Source organism: Triticum dicoccoides, chromosome 7B (assembly GCF_002162155.2).
Source record: "Triticum dicoccoides isolate Atlit2015 ecotype Zavitan chromosome 7B, WEW_v2.0, whole genome shotgun sequence".
In the NCBI taxonomy this organism is placed as follows: domain Eukaryota; kingdom Viridiplantae; phylum Streptophyta; class Magnoliopsida; order Poales; family Poaceae; genus Triticum; species Triticum dicoccoides.
This window is the reverse complement of record NC_041393.1, coordinates 767,456,892-767,464,786: the sequence shown is the minus strand read 5'-3', so window position 1 is coordinate 767,464,786 and position 7,895 is coordinate 767,456,892.

Sequence of the window (7,895 nt, the reverse complement as noted above, 5' to 3'; positions counted from 1 at the left end):
CAAATGAAAATAATTGGGCACCTCCCGAGCTACCTCCTGAGCTAGTTCCTGGGCCAATTACTGAGCCTATTCCTAAACCAACTCCGAAGAAGACAGGTGTTCTATTTCTCAGTCCCGAAGATATGCAAGAGGCAAAGAAATCTATGAAAGAAAAAGGTATTAAAGCTGAAGATGTTAAGAATTTATCTCCTATTGCAGAAATACATGGTCTTAGTTTACCGCCTGTTGAAGAAGTGTATGATCTCAATTACTTATTTACTGAAGAACCTCCCGATATCCCGACACAGATAGTAAAGGTAAATTCTCTCTATAGATATGATAAAGCTGAAGTCCCTCCTACTAAAATTGCTAGTCAGTGCTTGGATGAGTTTGATGACTTTATGTTTAAGCAAGATGACTTTAATGCTTATTTTGGTAGACAATTAAAACATAATACCTTTATGATTAAACGCTTGTGTGATTATATGGCTGATATTAGAGGTGAACTTAAACTTGTTAGCAAACATGCTTCAATGGTTACGGCTCAAGTAGAACAAGTACTTAAAGCTCAGAAAGAAGTGCTTGATGAAATGAATAGTAAGAAAAATGATTATGATGTTAGAGTGGCTACTAGAACTGGTAGAATGACCCAGGAACCTTTGTATCCTAAAGGCCACCCTAAGAGAATCGAGCAAGATTCTCAGAGAAACAATATTGATGTACCTAGTTCTTCTAAGAGGAAGAAAAAGAAAATGATAGGACTTTGCAAACTTCTAGTAAACCTATTGCTGAACCACCTGAGAATCCAAATGATATCTCTATTTTTGATGCTGAAACACAATCAGGTGATGAACATGAACCTAGTGATAATGTTAATGATAATGTTCATGTTGATGCTCAACCTAGTAATGATAATGATGTAGAAGTTGAACCTGCTGTTGATCTTAATAACCCACAATCAAAGAATCAACGTTATGATAAAATAGACTTCGTTGCTAGGAAACATGGTAAAGAAAGGGAACCATGGGTTCAGAAATCCATGCCTTTTCCTCCGAAACCATCCAAGAAAAAGGATGATGAGGATTTTGAGCGCTTTGCTGAAATGATTAGACCCATCTTTTTGCGTATGCGATTAACTAATGTGATCAAAACAAATCCTTATGCTAAGTATATGAAGGATATCATTACTAATAAAAGAAAGATACCTGAAGCTGAAATTTCCACCATGCTTGCTAATTATAGTTTTAAAGGTGGAATACCAAAGGAACTTGGAGATCCTGGAGTACCTACTATACCATGCTCCATTAAGAGAAATTATGTTAAAACTGCTTTATGTGATCTTGGAGCCGGTGTCAGTGTTATGCCTCTCTCTTTATATCGTAGACTTGATTTGAATAAGTTGACACCTACTGAAATATCTTTGCAAATGGCTGATAAATTGATAGCCCACAAGTATAGGGGATCGCAACAGTTTTCGAGGGTAAAGTATTCAACCCAAATTTATTGATTCGACACAAGGGGAGCCAAAGAATATTCTCAAGTATTAGCAGCTGAGTTGTTAATTTCAACCACACCAGGAAACTTAGTATCTGCAGCAAAGTGTTTAGTAGCAAAGTAATATGATAGTGGTGGTAACGGTAACAAAAGTAAAGACAGTAAAAGTAATGTTTTTGGTATTTTGTAGTGATTGTAACAATAGCAACGGAAAAAAAATAAGTGTAAACCAGTATATGGGAAACTCGTAGGCACCGGATTAGTGATGGATAATTATGCCGGATGTGGTTCGTCATGTAACAGTCATAACATAGGGTGACACAGAACTAGCTCCAGTTCATCAATGTAATGTAGGCATGTATTCCATATATTGTCATACGTGCTTATGGAAAAGAGCTTGCATGACATCTTTTGTCCTACCCTCCCGTGGCAGCGGGGTCCTATTGGAAACTAAGGGATATTAATGCCTCCTTTTAATAGAGAACCGGAACAAAGCATTAGTACATAGTGAATACATGAACACCTCAAACTATGGTCATCACCGGGAGTGGTCCCGATTATTGTCACTTCGGGGTTGCCGGATCATAACACATAGTAGGTGACTATAGACTTGCAAGATAGGATCAACAACACACATATATTCATGAAAACATAATAGGTTCAGATCTAAAATCATGGCACTCGGGCCCTAGTGACAAGCATTAAGCATAGCAAAGTCATAGCAACATCAATCTTAAAACATAATGGATACTAGGGATCAAACCCTAACAAAACTAACTCGATTACATGATAAATCTCATCCAACCCATGACCGTCCAGCAAGCCTACGATGCAATTACTCACACACGACGGTGAGCATCATGAAATTGGTGATGGAGGATGGTTGATGATGACAACGGCGACGAATCCCCCTCTCTGGAGCCCCGAATGGACTCCAGATCAGCCCTCCCGAGAGAGATTAGGGCTTGGCAGCGGCTCCGTTTCGTAAAATGCGATGATTTCTTATCCCTGATTTTTTTTCTCCCCGAAAGCCAATATATGGAGTTGGAGTTAGTGTCGGAGGGCCACCAGGGGGCCCATGAGGTAGGGGGGCGCGCCCAGGGGGGCGCCCCCCACCCTCATGGACAGGGTGTGGCCCCCCTGGTCTTCATCTTTTGCGAGGATTTTTCTTTATTTTTTCTAAGGTGTTCCGTGGAGTTTCAGGTCATTCCGAGAATTTTTATTTTCTGCACACAAAAAAACAACACCATGGCAGTTCTGCTGAAAACAACGTCAGTCCGGGTTAGTTCCATTCAAATCATACAAGTTAGAGTCCATAACAAGGGCAAAAGTGTTTGGAAAAGTAGATACGACGGAGACATATCAACTCCCCCAAGCTTAAACCCTTGCTTGTCCTCAAGCAATTCAGTTGACAAACTGAAAGGGAAAAAGAAAAACTTTTACGAACTCTCTTTGCTCTTGTTGTTGTAAACATGACAAGCCAGCATTCAAGTGTCAGCAATTATTATGAACTAACCATACTCACAATGACACGTAGGTCTCACAATTACTCATATCAATAGCATAATCAGCTAGCGAGCCATAATAATAAAACTCGGATGACAACACTTTCTCAAAATAATCATAACTTGATATAACAAAATGGTATCTCGCTAGCCCTTTCTGAGACCGCAAAACATAAATGCAGAGCACCTTTAAAGATCAAGGACTGACTAAACATTGTAATTCACGGTAAAAGAGATCCAGTCAAGTCATACCCTATATAAACCAATAATAATGAATGCAAACGACAGTGTGCTCTCCAGCGGGTGCTTTTTAATAAGAAGGGTGATGACTCAACATAAAAGTAAATGGATAGGCCCTTCGCAGAGGGAAGCAGGGATTTGTAGAGGTGCCAGAGCTCGGTTTTGAAATAGAGATAAATTATATTTTGAGCGGCATACTTTCATTGTCAACATAACAACTAAAAGACGATGATATCTTCCATGCTAAAAAGATTATTGGCAGTTCCCAAACAGAATGGTAAAGTTTATACTCCCCTTCCTCCACAAGCATCAATCCATGGCTTGCTCGAAACAACGAGTACCTCCAACATTCAACGGGTCCCAAGGGGAGTTTTGTTTGTAGTTATTTTGATTTAGTTTGCATAAAGCATGGGACTGGGCATCCCGGATATGAGCCATTTTCTCGTGAATGAGGAGCAGAGTCCACTCCTCTTGAGAATAACCCGCCTAACACGGAAGATAAGGGCAGCTCTAGTTGACATATGAGCTATTCGAGCATGCAAAACAGAAAGTTTATTTGAAGGTTTAGAGTTTGGCACATACAAATTTACTTGCAACGGCAGGTAAATACCGCATATAGGTAGGTATAGTGGACTCATATGGAATAACTTTGGGGTTTAAGGAGTTTGGATGCACAAGCAGTATTCCCGCTTAGTACAGGTGAAGGCTACCAAAAGACTGGGAAGCGACCAACTGAGAGAGCGACAAGAGTCGTAAATATGCATTAAAATTAATTCACACTGAGTACAAGCATGAGTAGGATATAATCCACCATGAACATAAATATCATGAAGGCTATGTTCATTTGATTCAACTACATGCGTGAACATGTGCCAAGTCGAGTCACTCAATTCATTTAAAGGAGGATACCATCCCATCATACCACATCATAATCATTCTAATAGCATGTTGGCACGCAAGGTAAACCATTATAACTCATAGCTAATCAAGCATGGCACAAGCAACTATAATCTCTAAATGTCATTGCAAATATGTTTACTTCATAATAGTTGAATCAAGAATGATGAATCATCATATTTACAAAAACAAAAGAGGTCGAGTTCATACCAGCTTTTCTCTTCCCAATAAGTCCATCATATTTCATCATCATTGCCTTTCACTTGCACGACCGAACGGTGTGTATAATAATAAGAGTGCACGTGCATTGGACTAAGCTGGAATCTGCAAGCATTCGACTCAAGAGAGAAGACAAGTAATATGGGCTCTAAGTTAAATAAACAATCATGCATATAAGAGCCACTAAGCATTTTCAATATAGTCTTCTCGACCCCAAAGAAAGTAAAAGAAATAAAAACTATTTACACCGGAAAGCTCCCAATAAGTAAAAGAAGAACGGGAAATATTTTTGGGTTTTATTTTTAATTCTACTACAAGTATGAAAAGTAAACTCACTAATTTTTTGGTTTTTTTTCTTAAGGTTTAACAAACACACAAGAAGAAAGCAGGAAAAAGAAATTTAAGCTAGCATGGATATTACAGTGAAAAAGTATGAGCACCGACATCTAGCAATGAGTGTGTGTGTGAAGAAGAATGTAATCTCGGTGGGAAATACGTACTCCCCCAAGCTTAGGCTTTTGGCCTAAGTTGGTCTATTGCCAGGGATGGCCTGGCGGATACCCGTAGGTGTAGCTGGGGTCGTACTGTGATGCAGCAGCTATCGCCGACTGAGCTGTAGCGTGGACTCGAGCAGCCTCCACTCTCCTTTCGTACTCATCTTCCTCCTCTCTGGTAATAATATATCTTCTTTTTGCCTATGAATCAAAGAAAGCAAGAGCAGGAAGGGCAATATGGACTGCAAGACGTCTGTCAAAGATTAGTCGATACTGGAGAGGTGGTTCAGTCCTCTCAACAAACTGATGGGAAACTATAGAATCAAAATCTAAATAAGAAGGGGGTAATTCCACATCACCCTCACGAATGTCTATCTCAAGAAAATTAGCTAAGCGGGTTGCATAAATTCCTCCAAAGAAATCTCCGCTATGTCTATTCTGATGCAACCTGCGAGCTACAATGGCTCCCATATGATAAGATTGGTCTCCTAACACGGCACTCCTGAGAATACTGAGATCAGGGACACACATGTGACATGCTTCATCCTTGCCATTTATGCATCTACCTATGAAGAGAGCAAAATAATGTATAGTAGGAAAGTGAATGCTCCCTATAGTAGCTTGCGTTATATCTCTAGATTCCCCCACAATTATTCTAGCAAGAAAGTCTCTGTATTCAGATTTAGGGGGATCCCTAAGATAACCACAAGATGGAAGTTTGCAAGCAGAAGTAAAATCCTCTAAGTCCATGGTATAAGATTTATCATAAAGGTCAAACATGACTGAAGGAGAATTACGCGAAGATGAAAACTCAATCCTCCTCACAAATGAACTTGTGAGATCATGATACTGGGGGCATTTGTCAGCTTCAAAGTCCTCAAGACCGGCATTACTCAAATATTTGCTAAATTCTTCTTTGATTCCCACTTGATTCATAAAATTTTCCGATGGCCATTCACAAGGCCTCGCAGGAGCGTCTCTTGGTGGTTCCTCGTCAGCATCACGTATTGCAAGCCTGGGACCTTGCTTCCTTGAAGGACCACATTGGAACATCCTCCTAAGCATATTGTTCCCTCTGAAAAATTTCTGAAACTTTTAGTAACTTCAAATAAAAGTGAACCAACTTCAATAAAAGTGATAGTAACAACTCCCACAAGTGCCTAGAGCCTATATAAAGCATTGGAACTACTTGGAATGATATAAATTTGTCATGCAAGCTCAAGAACATGGTCACCTATGCAGCACAAATTTGTAATGAATAAAGCACTAGAACAAAAGATAATTGGACCAATGGAGGAGTCACATACCAAGGAACAATCTCCCCAAGCAGTTTTGCAAGAGGTGCTTTGAGCAAGGAGATCGAAAATCACAGCAACGGGGGCTGGAACACGTGCTTGAGTTGGTTTTTCGTGTTTGTGTGAGACAGAGGAAGAAGATGGGTGCATGAATAAGTGGAGGAGGGCCACCGTGGGCCCATGTGGCAGGGGGCGCGCCCAGGGGAGTAGGGCGCGCCCTCCACCCTCGTGGCCAGGTGGCAGCTCCCCCCGTGGTAATTTTTGCACAGTAAATCCTCAAATATTCGCGAAAAAAATCATATTAAATTGGCATGGCATTCTCAGGATTTTTATTTTCTGGATATTTTTATATTGCACTGATAAGTTAGGAAACAGGCAGAAATATATTATTTTACTTTATTTCTACTAAATAACAGAAAATATAGAGAGGGTACAGACGGTTGTGCTTCTAGTTTCATCCATCTCGTGATCATTAAAATGAACCCACTAACAAGGTTGATCAAGTCTTGTTAACAAACTCCTTCCGAATAATCACGGAACAAGAGAAATTTCGAATGACACTAAGTTACCTCAACGGGGATATGAAAATCCCCAACAATAAGAATATCATACTTTTTCTTGACAGTAGGGAGAGGAAATTCAAAACCCCCAAATATAATCGATGGGATTTTTCCAATAGAGTTGATACTATAAACTTGAGGTTGTTTCCTCGGAAAATGTACCGTGTGTTCGTTGCCATTAACATGAAAAGTGACATTGCCTTTGTTGCAATCAATAACAGCCCCTGTAGTATTAAGGATAGGTCTTCCAAGAATAATAGACATACTATCATCCTCGGGAATATCAAGAATAACAAAGTCTGTTAAAATAGTAATGTTCGCAACTACAACAGCCACATCCTCACAAATACCGACAGGTAAAGCAGTCGATTTATCAGCCATTTGCAAAGATATTTCAGTAGGTGTCAACTTATTCAAGTCAAGTCTACGATATAAAGAGAGATGCATAACACTGACACTGGGTCCAACATCACATAAAGCAGTTTTAACATAATTTCTTTTAATGGAGCATGGTATAGTAGGTACTCCTAGATCTCCAAGTTTCTTTGGTATTCCACCCTTAAAAGTATAGTTAGCAAGCATGGTGGAAATTTCAGCTTCAGGTATCTTTCTTTTATTAGTAATAATATCCTTCATATACTTAGCATAAGGATTTGTTTTGAGCACATCAGTTAATCGCATACGCAAAAAGATGGGTCTAATCATTTCAGCAAAGCGCTCAAAATCCTCATCATCCTTTTTCTTGGATGGTTTCGGAGGAAAAGGCATGGGTTTCTGAACCCATGGTTCCCTTTCTTTACCGTGTTTCCTAGCAACAAAATCTCTTTTATCATAACGTTGATTCTTTTATTGTGGGTTATCAAGATCAACAGCAGGTTCAACTTCTACACCATTATCATTACTAGGCTGAGCATCAACATGAACATTATCATTAACATTATCACTAGGTTCATGTTCATCACCTGATTGTGTTTCAGCATCAGAAATAGAGATATCATTTGGATTCTCAGGTGGTTCAGCAATAGGTTCACTAGAAGTTTGCAGAGTTCTATCATTTTTCATTTTCTTCCTTTTAGAAGAACTAGGTACATCAATATTGTTTCTCTGAGAATCTTGCTCGATTCTCTTAGGGTGGCCTTCAGGATACAAAGGTTCCTGAGTCATTCTACCAGTTCTAGTAGCCACTCTAACAGCATAATCATTTTTCTTACT